Here is a 20252-nt window from a genome sequence, read left to right on the forward strand (position 1 = left end):
CGGAGGGAAGGACCTGCCGCCGAATTGCTGCCGAAGAAGAAAGCGGCGCGGTGGAGCTGCTGCCGATCGCGATCGCGGCTTTTTTTTTTTTCCCCGCCGTTTGGGGAAGCAAAAACCCTGGAGCTGGCCCTGCCCCGCCCCCACGATGCCCCTTCCCCCGAGGTCCCATTCCACACTCGCTCCTCTCCCCCATTGCTTGCCCTTATGGACGGTAAAAAGCGGGAAGGCATAGGGCTCCCACTTTTAAAAGTGATGGGGCCATGGCCATGCTGGTCCCCCCGGTCCAGCACCCCTGGCCGCAGTAGTATTGCTTGTGTAGTCACAGCCTGACTGCATAGCACTAGCCTGAGGGCTTAGTGTAATGAGATGCTTGTGGCCCTCATGTGATAACTAAGGGTCTGTCTACACAGCAAAGAAAAACCCGTGTCCGGCCCACAACAGCTGACTCAGGCTCGGGCTGTTTCATGGCTGTGTAGACTTCCGAGCTTGGGCTCGACCCCAGGTTCTAGGACCCGGTGGGGTGGGAGCTCGAGCCCAGAAGTCTACACCTCAGTAAAACAGCGCTGCAGCCTGACTCCGGCAAACCCAACTTGGCTGGCATGGGCCAGCCGCAGGTTTTTCTTTGCTGTGTAGACAGACCCTAAGGGCCCTGTGACTCTGTTCTCTCTCCCTTCTAGTTGTGCTGAGGTGGCTCTCGGCTTGACTGCTACTATGGCAATGAAAACAACCGAACACAAGACTACACATCTGTTTTTCAAGTAGAGCTAATATAGCAAACACAGCCGCGGAGGCCCCAGTCTCACGTCCCATCCCCTCTGCACCATGGTAACTCAATTTATCACTTGGAACAAGCCCTACTGGAAGGGTTTCAGCTCAGCCCGGGTGATCAAACGTATCGCCAGAGCAGAGGCAATGCTTAAAATATTTGGCATAAATCACATCTTTCAGGGACACAGGTAACGAGGCTGTGATTTAGCTCCCCTTGCACATGGGGATTTTTTTTTTTCATAGTGTTTTCCTTTTTAATGACCCACTTAAACCATTTCTGAAGATTTAATTTATGGGTCCACATTCTTAACAGAGGGTTAGCGGCCTCGGCGCATCAGCTTTGGCGGCCTTATCGCTCGATTCATTCCGCACGGTTTTGCATGACCGCACAAGGGCTCAGTGCGCTGACTGGTATGCAGATAAAAGAGGGGAGGAAAGCGTTCACTCACAGCCGGGCAGTCGCAGCAGCTGTGGAATAGCTAAGCGGGTGTGTTTGGGGAAGCTGTGAATGGCCGAGCATGCTGTGATCCATGTGGCATCTCGGCTGCTTTGATGGACTCTCTGAATGAGAGTGAGACGGGTTTTCCGCACACCCGGTTTGAGCCTGGCGTTGTTGAAAATGAAGAGCCGGATTCAACCCAGCAGGCACCAACTGCAGTCAATCGGTGCCCTGGGGGTGAGGACCGACGGGGCTACAGCCGGTTGCCTGTGCTTGGGGAAATCAGGCAGGAGAAGACAGCTGTACAGGTGCGAGCCTTTAGCCACGAGAGGCAGGATGGCCCAGTGGTTATGGGGCTAGCCCAGGCAGGGCTATTTTGGTGCCCTATGCCTGTGTGGGGCCCCAGGCCTCCATGGGGGGGCTGGCCCTAGGCCTCCGCGGGGGAGGCTGGCCACTTCCTGCGGGAAGTGGAGTGACCCGGCCCCAGCCTGCTCTGCTCCCCTGGCTCCCAGGCTTGGGGGGAGGGGAGAACCGCCCCCCAGCACTCGCCGGAGGTGCAGCTGGAAGCCAGGGGAGCGGAGCAGGCTGGGGCCAGGTCACTCTACTTACCAGTGAGTGCTGGCCCGACCGCTTCTGGAGTCCTCAGGGGAGTGGGGAATAGGCGGGGTTGGGGCGGAGCAGGGTCGGGGGCCCTGGGAAAGAGCCAGAGCAGGGGCTGGAGCAGCACGCAGCTGTGCAGGGCACCAGGAAATTGGGTGCCCCCAATTTCCTGGTGCCCTGCACAGCTGCGTACTTTGCGTATGGGTAAGGACGGCCCTGTGCCCAGGAATTGAGAGGCAGGAGTTCAGTTCCCTGCTCCATCACAAACTTCTTGTGTGACATGCGATGAGTCACTGAGTGCTTCAGTTCCCCCGCTGTAAAATGGGGCTGCTAGCACCGCTGTACCACACAGGGGTGTGTGAGGAGACACGTGCTCAAGATTGTGAGGGGCTCAGATACCATGGTAATGAGGGGCAGATAAATACCTAGGACAGATTCTGCTGTAGCCCCTACTTAGGTTGAAGCAACTCACTGGGTTGCGCCTCCTCCCAGCCAGCTCTGTCTACTTTGGGAGTGTGCTGGGCCCATGCTCCCTGGGCTAGATAGGTTGCTGCTGTTTTTCACCATTGCAACCTTCACCCTTCACCAAACAGACTTTCCATCCCCCCAGTTCTGTGCTGGCGGGAGCCACAGCTGACCCTGCCGTAAGTCATGGCCCCTGCCTATGAAGGTGCAAGAAGAAACTAGTTCGCTTTCCCTTCATCCGTGGCTGCAAAGTGAAAACATGCCTCCTCCTATTGTTTTTTGCGAGCAGGGGGGAGCAAGAATTCCTGCCTGCTTTGCCACGTTCCTCCGAACTGACTTCATTGAAATGCCATGCGCTATATTTAGATCTTGGAGATGAGAGGTAATGAGAGGTAGGGTTGACACAGCAAAGAGAACGGGATTGTTTCCAGCTGCAAAGTATCACGTGGAGCAGAGAGACGGAGCTTTAGGAAGACTGGTCTTGCTGCAGACTGATCCCGGGGGCACTTCTATTTGTGTGGGGAGGAATGTGATGGGTCAAGCTACATTCTCATGGGTAGGGCCTCACCAATTTCACGGCCGTGAAAATCGTGTCACGGACCATGAAATCAGCCCTTCCCTGTGAAATCTGATCTCCCCATGCTGCTGGGTGCCGGGGGCTCCTAGCTGCTACTCCGGCGGGTTGGGGAGGGACAGGCGTTGTCCTTCCCCTGTACAGCAACTCTTGGTGAGGAGATCAGACCCACCTTCAGAGGCAGCGCAGAAATCAGAGAGGCACGCCCTCACTTCTGGGCCGCCCCAGAGCTGGGCTCCGGACTTCTGCTCGCCCCCACCCCCTGCAGCTCCTGCCATGGCTCCAAGTGCCAGGCTCAGCGCTTCCACCCCCTGCCACTCCAGCCGGGGCAGCCCGGGCTCGGCGCTTCCACCACCATGGCTTTTTCCGGGGCTGGGGCACCCATTTTTCCGGGGGGGGTCCCCAAATAGGCCAGGGGCTCCTGCCTTAATCTGCCACTGGCTGGGACTAGCAGCTAGGAGCCCCTGGCTGGGGCACTCCCAGCAGCACGGGGGAGATGTCACCCACCTTCGCCTCTGGGAACCTCCTCTAGCTTCAGGAAGCTCGGAGGCTGCACATCTTTAAGTGCTTTAAGCCCAGTTCTGAAGGCAGCACAGAAGTGAGGCTGGCTATCCTGCGACACATACACACACCCCCTGATACGATTTTGGGTCGGTACCTCCACTGTTACAACAACGTGAAATTTCAGATGTAAACATCTGAAATCATGAAATTGACAAACGTTAAAACCCTCTGTCCATGAATTTGGTACTCATGGGCCTGTGGCCTTGCAACCTAGTGATTTCAATTCTTAACCAACAACTGTAAGAGACCACAAAGATTCGATCTAAGCTAAAGGCTGGGTTTGGTGCTCCATTTGGGCCCTACTGTATACATTTCCCATGAGCCTAGTGAGAGTCACAACTTAATGCTAGAGGCAGGGTTGAATCGAGTACCCCTCCATACCCAGCTTTACTCTGACTGAAGCTGGGCTCCGAACTTTGCAGGCTTCCCCTCTCTCTAATGGCTCACACCAGAATCCCCAAGGGGAACTCCGGATCCACTGCTACTAAATATCAAGAGATAGGAAGTTACTGCCCTCCCTGAACTTTGGGGAAGATCTCCACAATCTGCAGCCTATGCCCCTTTCTTAGGCCATGTCTACCCTACAAAATGAAGTCGAGCTAACTTCCGTCGGCATACAGCCGCCTCGGCAATTACATCACTTGTGCGTGTCTACACTTTGCTCCTTGTGTCGGCGGTGCGCGTCCTCACCAGGAGCGCTTGTATCGATGGTACTGTCAGGCGGGGCATTGTGGGATGGCTCCTGAAAGCCAGTAACAGTCGACGTAAGCAACGTAGGGTCTACATTGACCCTACGTCGACCTAACTACGTTGACCTTGACTCTACGCCGCTCGTGGAGGTGGAGTTATTAAGTCGGCATCGTGGGGCAGTTATGTCGGCAGGAAGGAAATTTTAGCGTAGACACGTCTGTAATTAGATTGACATGAGCTGCCTTGCCTCGACCCAACTCTGTAGTGTAGACCAGACCTTAATTAAAGCTTTAAAAAGCAGGGTTGTTAATAATTAATGGAGATATCCCATCTCCTAGAACTGGAAGGGACCTTGAAAGGTCATTGAGTCCAGCCCCCTGCCTTCACTAGCAGGACCAAGTACTGATTTTCGCCCCAGATCCCCAAGTGGCCCCCTCAAGGATTAAACTCACAACCCTGGGTTTAGCAGACCAATGCTCAAACCACTGAGCTATCCCTCCCCCCTAGTCAAGACTATGTTCTTGAGAAGGCAGATGTGGTGTGAAAAAAGAGTTGATAAAGTGTGTTAATAGGAGTATTAACATTTCAGCAGTGTCCGGGGCCCTTTATTAAGACATTCTCTGTCAGGAAGGCAGTGACTGACTTTGGTTTTCCCCTTCAGGAAGGACAAGGAGAGTGTAAAGTTTCCAAGGCTGGGCTTTGGACCAGAGAGGAACTGTAGCAGCAATAGCACAAGTCATGGGCCAGGCCACTCTGCCGAAGAGCAGGACAGGCCTATTGTGACAGAACAAGGAGCAATGGTCTCAAGTTGCAGTGGGGGAGGTCCAGGTTAGATATTAGGAAACACTATTTCACTAGGAGGGTGGTGAAGCACTGGAATGCGTTACCTAGGGAGGTGGTGAAGTCTCCTTCCTTGGAGGTTTTTAAGGCCCGGCTTGACAAAGCCCTGGCTGGGATGATTTAGTTGGGAATTGGTCCTGCTTTGAGCAGGGGGTTGGACTAGATGACCTCTTGAGGTCCCTTCCAACCCTGATATTCTATGATTCTATGGTGCAGGTAGATCTGCTGCTGAAGAGTTAACAAACAAAGGCTGGTGCTAGGACTGTTCACACAGGCAAGGTAGGGTTGTAATGGTTCAGAAATAAGGTATCAGGACAAGAGACTGGATAGTCGTCTATAACGTGGACCAGCAAAGTATTGTCATTCTGGGAAGGAGGGACTGAGACTGTAGTTCTCTGAAAAGTTTCTATTGTGCCTGATGCCTTGTATCCCATAGATTGTTTGGCCCACTAGGTGCTCCCTGGAGCCCTACTCTATAGTTGAAATTGCAACTTTATCTGTTCCGTTGATCCAGTACCCAGATAGTTGACCTCATTTTTCTCAGGTTCTTTGCCGGTTAGAGTTTCTGCCCCTGCAACAAGGACAACCACTAATGGCGCAGGTAGTAACAGTCCAATAACAGATTAAACAAGAGACTATACTGGTGATTTTTACAGAAAGGAGAGGAAATTAGAAATAGAGGATTGTAAATTCATCCTTGCCAAAGCATGTGCAAAACAGGAAAGAAAAAAAATCAGATGTGAACTTAAAGTCTATCAGAGTATTGCATGGTTGTCTGCTGTTATAGCACTGTTAGAAGCTGTCTGACCTCTGAAGAGGAGTGTTGGATTCTAGCCAAGAAACAAACCACAACAATAAAAACCCTTTAGACTGTGACTCTGAAAGGCATTTAAGCATGTGCTTAAGTCCATCCCTATCAGCAAAGCACTTAAAGATGTGCTTAAGTCACATCAACTCAAATCCATCTTTGAATGATAGGTCTGAAATTGCATAACTTCTATTTGGGACTTAAGCATGTGCCTAGATGCTTTACTGAATGCAGGCCTTAGAGCCAGTGCCAAAGCCAAATGAAGTCGATGGCAAAGCTCCCACTGGATTCAGGTTTCAGAGGGGCAGCTGTGTTAGTCTGTATCAGCAAAAACAACAAGGAGTCCTTGTGGCACCTTAGAGACTAACCAATTTATTTGGGCGTAAGCTTTCGTGGACTAGAACCCACTTCATCAGATCATGAAGTGAAAAATACAGGAGCAGGTATAAATACATGTAGAGTGACCAGACAGTGAGTGTGAAAAATCAGGACTGGGGGTGGGGGGTAATAGGAGCCTATATAAGAAAAAGACCCCAAAATCGGGACTGTCCCTATAAAATCGGGACATCTGGTCACCCTAAATACATGAAAAGATGGGAGTTGCCTTACCAAGTGTGAGGTCAGTCTAACGAGACAATTCAATTACCAGTAGGATACCAAGGGAGGAAAAATAACTTTTGTAGTGGTAATGAGAAAGGCCCATTTCAAACAGTTGACAAGAAGGTGTGAGTAACAATAGGGGGAAATTAGTATGGGGGAAATTAGGTTTAGGTTTTGGAATGACCCAACCACTCTGTCTTTATTCAGTCCTAATTTAATGGTGTCCACTTTGCAAATTAATTCACCTGCACATCTACCAATGTGACATATGCCATCATGTGCCAGAAATGCCTCTCTGCCATGTACATTGGCCACACCGGACAGTCTCTACACAACAGAATAAATGGACACAAACCTGACATCAGGAATTATAATATTCAAAAACCAGTAGGAGAACACTTCAATCTCCCTGGTCACTCAATAACAGACCTAAAAGTGGCAATTCTTCAACAAAAAAACTTCAAAACCAGACTCCAACGTGAAACTGCAGAACTGGAATTAATTTGCAAACTGGACACCATCAAATTAGGACTGAATAAAGACTGGGAGTAAGCCCAATTCCCTCAGCCTCTCCTCATAAGTCATGTGCCCCAGCCCCCTAATCATTTTTGTTGCCCTCCACTGGACTCTCTCCAATTTGTCCACATCCCTTCTGTAGTGGGGGGCCCCAAACTGGATGCAATACTCCAGGTGTGGCCTCACCAGTGCCGAATAGAGGGGAACAATCACTTCCCTCGATCTGCTAGCAATGCTTCTACTAATGCAGCCCAATATGCCGTTTGCCCTTTTGCCAACAAGGGCACACTGTTGACTCATATCCAGCTTCTCATCCACTGTAATCCCCAGGTCCTTTTCTGCGGAACTGCCGCTTAGCCAGTCAGTCCCCAGCCTGTAGCAGTGCATGGGATTCTTCCTTCCTAAGTGCAGGACTCTACACTTGTCCTTGTTGAACCTCATCAGATTTCTTTTGGCCCAATCCTCCAATTATGCCTACCCTCCAGCATATCTACCTCTCCCCGCATCTTAGTGTCCACAAACTTGCTGTGGGTGCAATTCATCCCATCATCCAGATCAGCGAACATCATATTACAATGTAATACATATATATATGATGTAATATGTCAGCTCAAGTTGCTCCTCTCAGAAATGTAAAGCTTGCTCACCGGTTAAGGAAGAAAGCACATTGGATGGCTACTATCCATCACCTAAGGAGAAGACTCCTGGCTGGTCTCCTGCTGCCACTGGTACATCTTGATATTCTAGAAAGATGCTTCTGAGACACTTGTGATACCAGAATGTCTGCATCAGACAAGATATGTCACCTCTCTGCTGCTTGCCCAGGGACATGTTGATACTTCTAAACTTCATCCCAGTGGTTGTATTGCAGTTCTAGAGCCTCAGTTTCCCCACTTACCTTAGCACGGGGTATCTACATACCACTACAACTGGACTCTACCTCTGAGCCCCACCTGCCTGCTCTTTCTCCCACTCCTGAATCCTGGGGCATCCTCCTAAATAGGACAGCCCAAATGACAAACACCTGGCAGCAGTTAGATGCTCTACACCTCCGTGCACGGACAACAAGGACTAGATGCTGTACTAGCGTTGCCAACTTTCTAACTGCTGAAAACTGGGCCCACCTGCCCCGACGCTTCCCCCGAGGCCTCGCCCCCTACACTGCCTCTTGCCCCTAGGCCTCGCCCCCTACCCTGCCTCTTGCCCCTAGGCCCTGCCCCCTGCACGCTCCTCTTCCCCCCTACCCCAGTCGCCCATCAGTCACTGCTCTCCACCTCCCTCCATCCCCCAGCTGGGCTCCCTCTGCTTCAGGGCTGGGACAGGAGATGCAGCCCCTGATGCGAAGCCTGACTGAGCAGGGGCTGGTGCGGGTTGATGACCTGGTGCCTCTCCCCACTCCGCCCCATGCCCATGGTAACCGAACTTTTGGTGTCCGGACATTACATCTGACCGGACCCTGCACAGGTCCCCTTTTGAGCAGACTTTCCGGTCATAAACTGGACACCTGGGAACCCTATGCTCTACACCTTTACTCAACAGACCCCAAGGATTGAAGACATATGCTTTAATCCAGCCCTGCTACCAGCTGATCATGTACCTTTCCTTCCCGAAGCCCTTATAAACAATGCAAAGGAAAGGCCATAGCGTGCTCACGCAGCTTTAACGCGGAGACAAGGTTTCGCACTGTTAATGTTTCCAACATGTCTGTGCAGGATCCATGTATTACAGCCCAGGCTAATGGGGAAGTCTCTGAGCTAACAGGAGCCCAAGAAAGATTGCAATCGAGAAGGAAGTTTGGTTCAGCGTGGAGCTCAAGCAGTGGGGTCCCCCCCCCCCGAATGACGGATGCTGCAATTTAGCACAGCGGGCACCGCAGGCAGAGTGTCCTGGATTTCAAAGGATATCACATCTGTGCACTAAACCATGTGCTTTTTCCAGCCCTTATGAATATTCTAAAGCAGGTGCTGGATGGGGAGACAGCGTGTGATGAATCCTATTGTGATAACTGACAAGGGACTGAAGGAGCTACAGTAGCTTTTATGCATCTGAATGAGAGACAGGCCTAGACTAGAATGCCAGATCGGTGCACTCCCAGGATACGGCTGGTGGCTGTAGCCCATCTCTGAGCTACACGGAAAGAATCCCGAGCGCATCACATCGAATTCCGCGAGTTCTCCAAAAGGGCCTGGCGAGATTCAGGAAGCGGTGGCAGTCTCCAGATGCAGAGTGGTCGTCAGTGAGTTGAGTGCACGGGAGCACGGAGGAGTGATGGGAAAAAGGAAGCAAAGTGGTTATGTCAAGGGAGGCAACGCAGGAGAGGTACCTGGATATACGAGTCCATTCTTCAGACCCATTCGACCCTTGGCCTCTGAGACGCCAGCGAGGCTAAGTGACTTCTTAGAGCCACAGCACCCTGCAGGCAGCTTCTGTGCCGCCCGACCCAGGGCTTCAGTTCAGTTCTCTCTGGCAGAGGACAGAGCTCAGCTGCCTCTTCGAGGGGCGGGTGGGACAGAGAGTAAGTCAGAGTTGCTGACTGTCTCACCGAAGTGACTGCAGCGTGGCGTGACAGCTGTCTCACAGGGTGAACTCCATTGTACATGGCCACCTCCATCTCGGATTGTGTCCTTCATTTAATAGGTGGGATTAGAGCATCCGTTCTGGACAGGCTCCTGGCCCCTTGTGGAATGACTGTAGCTGAGAAGCCATCATGGAGCCACCTCCGGCCTGGATTGTCTCTCAACTACCGGCCCATCGCCATGGAACTAGGGACTCTCCGCTGCACCTGGCTGAAGGGAGGGACGGGAATTTCTCAGCTGGGACACGTGGGCAAAAAAGGGACAGAGACTGTATTGAAGGGGAGGTTTCTCTGAGCGTGAGGCCCTCCACTGCCATATGCCAGAAGCCCAGGCTGAAGAGAGAGAGGGACTTCGCCTGGCCTGAAACACTCACCAGACCCCAGACTCACAGAAGTGGCTGTATCAAACTCAGGGCAGGGGTGAGACACTGGTTTCGGGGTCTAAGGCAGCCAGACTGCAGAGTCCCATGTCCCAAGGAAAGAGGCAGACACGAGGTCTGCCCCTGGGAGCGTGCCTTGGAGATCCAAAGCTAGGGACACTGCCGGGCTCTACCCAGACCCGGGGAGCTGAGAAGTCTGTAGGATGCAGCAGTTGGTTCCACTCACAACAGACTAGTGTCCATCCGGAGAGGAAGGCTGGGCTACTTGTGACATAAGGGACAATGGCACCTTCGTACTCAGCATATCTGCATCTCCAAGTCATATCTTCTTACCTCGCTGTGACCACAACCGGGTTTTTAGTCCTGGTAGCTGCGGCTGGGCAGGGGTGCGAGGAGGAGGAGACAGGGCTGCAGCCAATCCCCTCTCCATTCCCAAGCACTCACCCTGCATGCTGGGAGCTCCAGAAGTGATTGTACTTCAGGAGGCCCAATGCTACCCTGCGATATTTGCCTTGGCAATACTGCGCCTCACCGCTCCCAGCCAAAAGCCTGGGTCTGTCTGGCCCAACCAGGCTCTTAGCGATTGTTTGTCTCTCAGTATTTGTAAGAGAGGAGAGGTAAGGGCTGGAACTCAGGAAAGACCAAGCCCTACTGAGCCCTTTGGTTCCTCCCAGCCCATCTTCTGGTGCCACCGCAGTCCTATAACTGTTCAGTATTAACAGGCATTAGTTTGGTCAGTTAGCCCGTTCCTTTCACAGCACTCTAGGACTTATGATTTCTATACTGGCAGTTGGTTTGTGTTAAGATTTTCAAGCATTCCCTTACTTGATCTTTATCACTTCCAGAACATATAAACTTACTCTGTTTTTCTTACTAAAGACAGATTTTTAAAAAAAACAAAAACCCTTCAGTATCTCAATGAGCATTGCCCTTCCATGACCCTAAATTCTCCCTGTCCTTTGTGTTACACCCTTGAAGGGAATGTGGAGGTTTATTCCGCTCCACACCCCTGTGGCTGTCCATCAGCAAAGCTATATGTATTTATCTCTTCCTCAGAAGTCAGTCGCTCCAGCTACCCAGTCACCATGGCTAGATTCACTTGTCACGCTTCACTTCGGCATTTCTCTTGGATGGAGATGTTATTTATTGCCTATTGCACGCTAGCTACGCGGGAAGCTGCCTGTCCCCAGATTCACTGCACAACTCGACAGTTAAAGTCTCTCCGCTTTCCATACTCAGTTGTGAACCACTGTTGCCAATTAAGTTAATTTCAAGTGGCCAGTCCTCAGCGGAGAGGAGACGAGCTATGATCACAAATCATGCAGAATCTGCAGTGTTTAGCAGTCTCTCCTCCGGAGACCTAGCACTGAACTAGTGTAAGGGAGAGTCTGAATCACGCCGCACACCAAGCAGGAGGTCAAGATTGATGTTAATTACTGGAAGAGCAGTAGTGCAGGGGGAGCTTGCACGGCAGCGGCTGACAATAGAGCTGGGAATAGCTCGTGAATTCATTTCCAAAAGCTGCTAGCAGCTCCCTGATTTCCACTCAGACTCTCCCGAAGTTCCTTATGTGGCTAGATATGGCAGAGAGTTACCGGGGATTTGTAGGGCAAGGGTCTTGTCAAGAGTGTGACAGCTAGAATAGGATCAAATGGAAAATCTCTTCCTCCTCTCCTTTCTTTCTTCCCTCTCCTGTTTTCTTCTCTACTGTTTTGGAGAGCTGAATTGAAGGCAGCGGGTAAAGCCCCGGCCCCATTGAAGCTAATGGGAGTTTTGCCACTGACATTAATGTGGCCAAGATTCCCCCCCCCCTTCAGATTTGCAGGTGATTGTAATCGTTGGCAGGAGTGAGCGCCAAAGCACTGGCCCCTTTGCCCAGAACGTCCTGCTTCCCTCTCTCACGCGCTTCGCTCTTGAGTTGGCGAGCGCCATCCTTGTGAGACACGTGGGTGATTGGGTGAGGCTGGTACTGCACTAACCTGGATTGCCTCCGTGGAGGACCTTGCAGTTTAACACCAAGACATTGCATTTGGCCTGGTCTTGTACAGGGAGGCAGAGCAGGGGCTAATGGAAGCTTCGTTTTTAAACGACGAAGTGCTCATCCCTATGCACCGTGAATTGGTGCAGCCCAGCTCAAAGGTCACAAAGATGACCACCAGCATGGCCAGTTCCATACTCATTAAGATGAGGGGTGCAGTCTCCTGCCTCGCTGGAGGTGAAAGAACGATAGCTTTTTGTGTTGCCACGTGCCCAACAGGAGCAGGAAGCCTTAGGTTATGGATCAGCCTGTCAACATGGGACCGGCCCCCTTAGATGGAGAACAAGGCAATAGGTATTCAAAGCGCTTCCCATCTGCCCACCAAGATCTGCTCTTTCCTCCCCGGGTTCATCATCAGCCAGCTGCCTTGTTTTCGGGGGCTGATCTTGATGCTCTGTGCCAAAGGCAGAGGGGTTCGTGAATAACAGCAGCCCGTGTGAAAAAGAACTGGAGGCTTATTTGCTACGAACTATTCAAACCCTCGCAAATAAGTAGCCCGCGGCCCCTTAGTGGGTAATCCGCAAACAGGACAAAGGGCTAAATCTCTCAGAAAGAACTATTCAGCCAGCCCTACGAGCTGCCTAGCTTTAGGAGCTCCCAGGAACCAGTGACACGGCCATGTTTTAAGGAGGTGCTAACTCTGGTGACCGGCTGGGGCCAGCGTGGACTTTTGGGGTCTCACTCCTGATGTCTCTCGGTTGCAGAGAGGAGACACCACTGTCCCGCAGAGCAGCCTCCAGGTGCGTTTCCTGCCATTTCAAAGTAGTTCCTCCACCACATTGGAAACTGCTCAAAGCCACTGATTGCCTCCAAACAGCCTTCGGAAAATGTCACTGGCTGACTTCTCAGCTCTTCTCCACTAACTGACTACATCCCAGGACAGGGCGGTGGGGAGAATAAGGAGGAAGCGGTGCAGGACAGTGGCTCAGCACCGCAATTCCGAGAGGTTTGGTTGTGGTAGGGAAGTATGGCAATTTGGGGCCACTCCCACACATTGTAGAAAGATTTGGAAATTTGAATGTGGCTCTGGATTCAAATTTTGCAGCTGGTCCCAGTGGCTCTCCTGGACTGGTTCAAACCCCGGCATTGGCATGCGGGGGGATGTTCCAAACCCAGATCTAACCCATCTCTAGGTGTGACACATGAGACTGTGGCTGTCCCTAAAATAGAGATTTCCTACTGGAACTTGTACACTAGCACCTCACATGCATGTGTTTAGTTTTTTCCAGTATTATCAGGGGAAATATCATCCTGGAGGCATAATTATATCTCAGGTTCTCCTTTTCATGGGGCTTTTTAAGCAATTGTTTTGTTTCATTCTTCTCCTTTTCTATTTTCAGATTACAGCATTTGCAGAAGCAGGAGGAAGATGACAGTTAACACAAGAGAAAAGCTGTGGGTGTTTGAGCTCCTCTGTGTGTGTGTGACACGAACGCTCCAGAAGAAAGCAGTACAGATCCAGCTTCAGGATGTTAATATCAGTACTGGCCTTCAAGGAGGTGTTTCATAATCTCTGATGACATTAGGTACAGGGATATAGGATTCATTAAGATGGATCGGGCCATTGGGTCCTGTAATGGGACTTTTGGGTGCTCAAGGAGCACCAGATTGGGCTTTCAGGCCCAAATTCTCCAACAGAATCTCCTAAATTGGGAGCCTCCATTTTTAGCCCATCTCGAAGCATCTACCAGGACCTGGTGCTTCACAGCAGCAACTCCAGTCAAATCAATGGGATCTGTGGGGGTTCAGCATTTCTGAAACTGGGCCCTACGGGTGTCAAGTTGGGCACCCAGCACTTGAAGCACCCTCATACCCCATCATGGTAGCCTCCGAGTACCCACCCCCCAACATTAATAGTTACTAGTTGATTAATCGGTAATTATTAATTAGTAGACACTTGAAATGTGTGGCTTTAGACTATTATTTGACAGACATATCTTTACTGCTACAATGATCAACACCCCCCACAACACACCTTACAAGATCCATGGGTCCTACACATACCTATCACAAAATGAGGTGTATTTCATCCCGGGCACTAAATGTCCTGATAACAACGATGTGTGTGAAACCGGACAATCACTACGCTCGCAAATGAACTCACACAGAAAAATGATCAAAGAGAAAAACACCACATCACCTGTGGGTGAACCCTTTTCACAAAGGGATCACTATATCTGACCTCTTGGTTCTCATCCTCAAAGGGAGCCTGTAGAACGCCTTCAAAAGATACACCCGGGAACTTCAATTCATAACTTTGCTAGACACTAAAAATCATGGACTTCATAAAGACACTGGATGTATGGTTTATTACAACAATGTGTAACCGACTAACTACCCTGCTTTTTTTTGTCTGATGACTTCACCTTGAATGGTCTCCTACAATATGTGTTAACTATTGGTGCTAATCAATCTATTCCACCTCCTATTTAGCTGTGACTCTCTGAGTACATTTCCCAGACCTGAAGAAGAGCTCTGTGTAAGCTCAAAAGCTTGTCTCTCTCACCAACAGAAGTTGGTCTAATAAAATATATTACCTCTCCCACCTTGTCTCTCTTATATTAAACCTCTGCATTTAAGACCCTCTCCCATCATTGATCAAAATTTAAAGGGACACTGTCCATTCAAATTAGCTCCCAAATTTAGGGTGTATCAAAACAAAATGTTACAAAATCTCTTACTATTTGAAAAGGGCCCAATCCTGATCCCAGTGAAGTCAGAGTGTCACCTTCCATCACAGATCCTCAGCTTGGGGTAGATTGTCATGACTCCGTGGAAGTCAGTAGAATTATGACAATTTACCCCAGCTCAGATTCTGCCCCGAGGTGTTTGGCCAGTAAGTCGGCAGCCAGATGAAATGTTGATTCGATTTTAAAAAATCTTTTGGTGTTAATAACCGGTGGCGGTGGTAACGGCATTGCGAACCTCAAGCCTTCAAAAATCATGGATCAGGCCCCTGAAAGTCATCAGACTGAGTGAAAAATAGCTTGTGATTTCAGAGCTTTTAAGGTGATGTTTTCAAGCTTTTCTCTAAAACTATGAGGGCTAGAAACTTAGGCTCTGTCCACACTGCGCACCTTACAACGGCACCGCTGTGCCGCTACAGCTGCTCCATTGAAAGGTGCGCTGTATGGCTGCTCTTTATTGCCGGGAGAGAGCTCTCCCGGCAACAAAACTAAACCATCTCCAACAAGGGACGGTAGCTTCGTCGCCAGGAGCAAGGCACCTGCCAACGAAGCGCTGACACACCCCTGAGCGACGAAAGTTTTAATCACAAATGTGCCAGTGTAGACATAGTCTTACTTTTTTTTAAAAAAAGAAAAAGCTGAGCTTTTCACGCAAGCGCCTCCTGATTCCAGCAGCTGGGGATTTAAGAAAAAACACTAAATTTTGCAAGTCTAATGGTAAAATCATAAGAGGTGGCAACACTGTTCTTCCTAACATAAGGGATTGGATGCTACTATTCTTAACCTGACAGTGTCCCTAAAGCACATCCCCTCACACAAGATTTCATCCAATTGAAGCTAATAGACAGGCTCCCTTGATTTAATGGGCTTTGGTTCACACCCACAGCACGCAGAATATATTTCCTTGTGAAGCCTGGTCTACACTACGGGGTTAGGTCGAATTTAGCCGCGTTAGGTCGATTTAAAAATGGATGCGTCCACACAACCAACCCCGTTCCGTCGACCTAAAGGGCTCTTAAAATCAACTTCTGTACTCCTCCCCAGCGAGGGGAGTAGCGCTAAAATCAACTTTGCTGGATCGAATTTGGGGTACAGTGGACGCAAATTGACGGTATTGGGCTCTGGGAGCTATCCCAGAGTGCTCCATTGTGACCACTCTGGACAGCACTTTGAACTCCGATGCACTAGCCAGATACACAGGAAAAGCCCCAGGAACTTTTGAATTTCATTTCCTGTTTGGTCAGAGTGGCAAACTCAGCAGCACAGGTGACCATGCAGTCCCCCCAGAATCATAGAGCGTAGAATGTTTCTACGCTCCCCCTATCATCTCCGTCCCTGAGGTTATCACAGATAAGAAGGCAAAAAAAACCCACTCACGATGACATGATTTCTGAGCTCATGCAGTCCTCCCGCACTGATAGGGCACAGTTTAATGTATGGAGGCATTCAGTGGCAGAGGCCAGGAAAGAATTAAGTGAGCGCAAAGAGCAGAGGCAGGACACGATCCTGAGGCTAATGAGGGAGCAAACGGACATGATGAAGCATCTGTTGGAGCTGCAGGAAAGCCAACAAGAGCACAGACCCCCACTGCATCCACCATATAACCACCTCCCCTCCTCCCCATGTTCTATAGCCTCCTCACCCAGACGCCCAAGAACGCGGGGGGGGGGGGCGGCCTCCAAGCACCCAGTCACTTCACTCCAGAGGATGGCCCAAGCAACAGAAGGCTGTCATTCAAACAGTTTGATTTTTAGTGTGGCTACAATAAGCAATGTGGCCTTGTCCTTCCCTCCTCCCCCACCCCACCTGGGCTACCTTGTTCATTATCTCACTTTTTTTTAATTAATAAAGAAAGAATGTATGGTTTCAAAACAATAGTTACTTTCTTTAGAAGGGGGGACGGTGGTTGGCTTACAGGGAATTAAAATCAACAAAGGGGGCGAGTTTGCATCAAGGAGAAACACACACAACTGTCACACTGAAGCCTGGCCAGTCATGAAACTGGTTTTCAAAGCCTCTCTGATGTGTAGCTGTGCTCTTCTAATCGCCCTGGTGTCTGGCTGCTCAAAATCGGACGCCAGGCGATTTGCCTCAACCTCCCACCCCGCCATAAATGTCTCCCTCTTACTCTCACAGATATTATGGAGCATACAGCAAGCTGCAATAACAATGGGAATGTTGGTTGCGCTGAGGTCTGACCAATAGCGCCAGTGAGCTTTTAAATGTCCAAAGGCACATTCTACCACCTTTCTGCACTTGCTCAGCCTATAGTTGAACGGCTCTTTACTACTGTCCAGGCTTTATGAACGGATCTCCCGAGCTCATCGCTGGGGAGCAGGAGAGCAGAGTTGCAGGGGAAGTGATGGCACCGTACACCATGCCCTGGAGGTTGCTAGGAACTGGGCAGGGAAGACGTTCCCAGAGCCCCCGGCCAAGATACATGTCCGATGAGGACGGTTACCTATCGGCTGCAAGACTTCTTCACCAGAGACAAAGGATAGGCATATGATGCACCTAAAATCTAAAAAGGCCCGCACATTTCCCAGAGTCACTATCCTTGATAACAGAACGTCAATGATTGCATTGGCTACTTGGATCACAGCAGCCCCCACAGTAGACTTGCCCACAACAGCAGCGGTGACGGTGAGCTGAGCGAGCTCGATGCTTGCCATGGTATGGCATCTGCACGGGTAATCCAGGAAAAAAGGCGCCAAACGATTGTCTGCCGTTGCTTTCACTGAGGGAGGGGCAACTGACGACATGTACCCAAAACCACCCGCGACAATGTTTTTGCCCCATCAGGCATTGGGAGCTTAACCCAGAATTCCAATGGGCGGCGGAGACTGCGGGAACTGTGGGATAGTTACCCACAGTGCACCACTCTGTAAGTCGATGCTAGCCACGGTAGTGAGGACGCAGTCTGCCGACTTAATGCGCTGAGTGTGGACATACGCAATCGACTGTATAAAATCGATTTCTAAAAATCGACTTCTATAAAATCGACCTAATTTCGTAGTTTAGACATACCCTGAGACTCCATTCATAAAGTCAGTTGTCAAATTCATGTGCAAAAAAAAAAAAAATGCCAAAAAGATCAGTGTAGCTGCCCAAGAAGGAGATTTGTTTAACTCTAGGGACAATCCTTAAAGAGATACCATAAATACTGAACTATTGCATATGGGCAAATACCACTAGTCAGACATACCTAATCTGACTTGTGAATACTTGTGATTAATGTAGCAATTCCTTCCCTCCTGTTTTCTCTACCATCGTCCCATTAGGATCCAGGCAGCAGTTGAAGTAGTGAAAGCAAGACAGTTATGAGCTGGAATTTAAACAAACCATTAATTACCATGATATTCCAACAGACGATGATGCTAACCATACTTATCATCAGACGCTTCATCAAGGCATCTGCTCTTCCGTGTAAAGAAGGGATAATGATCTTGGCGAAACTGCTATGAGAAAATAATTAAAAGCCATATAACAAGATGTTTTATTAATGCCACACATTACGACGTTGTTCTAAGAAAAATTGGACAATCTGTTCATACACCACAGCTTTCCACTGGGGGATTATATTTGCCATTGTTTTAATAATAACTTATTAAGCCCCTGTCTATACCCCTGGTTTTAGCTTCGTATAAGGAAAAATAAATAAATCCCTTCCCAAAGTCATACAGAGATGATCTTTTATTTATCAAAGCCAACCCATTGAGAGCCATTTCCATGGCACAATGAGGAGTATTAAAAGCACAGAGTAGGACACAGATGCAAAGAGGATTATCCTGGAATGCTCAGTGCATTTGATTGCAGCTAATCCCATGGGTGGCAGGTATCGAAGGCTAAACCTCTCCTAACCCAGGTCATAGCCCAACCCACGCTCTACCCCAAGATCCTGCCCATGCTCCCCCTCACCCCTGAAACTGGTGGGGGGCTCAGCTCCAGCTGGCGGCCTGGAGCTCGGGGCTTGGGCTGGTGGCCAGGGGCAGGTCGGGCCAGCGCTCAGGCTGGCCCAAGGGTCAGGTCAGCGGACCAGGGTGATTTTGGGCCAGCTGGGGAGGGGGGCTCAGGCAGGCCAGCCAGGGCTCCTCCAGCCACGGGGGGAGGGGCCTCGGGCTGCAGGAGAGGCACTTGAGGCTCCAGCAGGTGGAGGGGCGGGGCCTCGGACAGAAGGGGCAGAGCCGGAGCTAGCCTCCACGAAGGGATGAGGTTCACCTGCCACCCAGGTCTAACCCATAGATCTAGGGTACTTTCTTTCCTCCTTCCCCTAGCAAGACAACAGTAAATTTACCTGCAGAAGAAATAGCAAAAAGACTCTCTTTTCAAACAGAAAGCGCTTACGGTCATACCGCTTTCATTACGGGCCTGATTCTGCTCTCAATGGAGTCAATCAGGAAACTCCCACTGATTTCAGTGGTAGCAAAATCAGGCCCAAAATGGAACACATGAGGCCCAGTAGACCTGTGGTGTAATCCTGTTTACATAAACTGAATCACTATCTATTTTAACCGGTGGAACTGAGTGCAGAGTTTGGCCCAAGGTGTCTGGTGTTTTTAGCCATGGGAGTCAGGCGGGGCCAGGCCCCATGGAGTGTCCTCTTTTTTTAATTTTTTAAATATGGTAACCCTAGCCTAACTTCTAATTTGACTTTGTCTGGCTTCAGCTTCCAGCCGTTGGTTCTTGTTCTGCCTTTCTCTGCTAGATTAAAGCGCCCTTCGGTACGCAGTGTATTCACCTCATGGGGCACTTCTACAGCTTTTGTTCTTCTTTTTGACAGGCTCAACAGAGTGAGCTCTTCATGTCACTTGTCAGAATCTCTTCACCCACCACAGTAATGCAGCCACCACTGGCGGGGGTACCTGGCAGCTGTTGGATAGCAGAGGATGGTTTAGAACAGGAAGTGAAGAACACTTGAAAATGCAGGGGGCCCTGCTCCCAGTGGAAGCTTGTGGGTGCAAGGGTAAGATAATTAGTCTCTCTCCCCCAGCCCTGCCCCTTCCCCAAAGTCCCCGCCCTAACTCCGCCCCCTCCCCTGAGCACCCTGCATCCCCCCTCCTCCCTCCCAGCCACGCGAAAAGTGCTGCGCCCCTGGCCGGCGCTTCCCCAGCACAGCTGGAGCCCGGGAGGGGAAGCGCCCAGCTGGGGGCGCAGGGTCTGGAGGCTGCCCAGCAAACCGTGAAGCCGGTAGCGCTCGGGCTTTGGGCAGCCCCTATGCCTCCGGACCCTGCGCCCCCGGCTGGGCACTTCCCCTCTGGGGCTCCGGCGGCTGCTGTGCTCCCTGAACTCCTGGGCTCTGTAAGCGCCGAGCTGCCCGAGCGCTACTGGCTTCGGGCAGCCCCCATACCTCCGGACCCTGCGCCCCCGGAGCCCGGGAGGGGAAGTGCCCGGCTGGCGGCGCAGGGTCCGGAGGGATGGGGTCTGCTCGAAGCCGGTAGCGCTCGGGCAGCTCGGCTCTTACAGAGCCCAGGAGTCAGGGAGCACAGCAGCCCCCGGCGCCCGCTCTAAGGTAAGCCAGGGAGTATTTTTCCCGGACATGTTCAGCTTTTTGGAAATTCCCCCCGGACGGGGGTTTGATTACCAAAAAGTCAGACATGTCCGGGAAAAAACGGACGTATGGTAACCCCTAAGTTTGGCGCAGATTTTTAACAGGGAAGGTGATTAACCACTGGAATACCATCCACAATTCTCTATGTCATGATGTCTTC

The 20252-nt window shown here is 50.6% G+C and overlaps 1 long non-coding RNA gene across 1 annotated transcript; it reads left to right on the plus strand.

The window, feature by feature from the left end:
• Positions 1–1039: 1039 nt before the first annotated feature.
• On the plus strand, positions 1040–14399 carry LOC135981254 (uncharacterized). The gene is made up of 2 exons (XR_010598196.1): positions 1040–1515; positions 13198–14399. It is a non-coding gene; the product is annotated as an uncharacterized LOC135981254 (long non-coding RNA).
• Positions 14400–20252: the final 5853 nt, after the last annotated feature.

Source organism: Chrysemys picta, chromosome 2 (assembly GCF_011386835.1).
Source record: "Chrysemys picta bellii isolate R12L10 chromosome 2, ASM1138683v2, whole genome shotgun sequence".
Taxonomy (NCBI): Eukaryota; Metazoa; Chordata; order Testudines; family Emydidae; genus Chrysemys; species Chrysemys picta.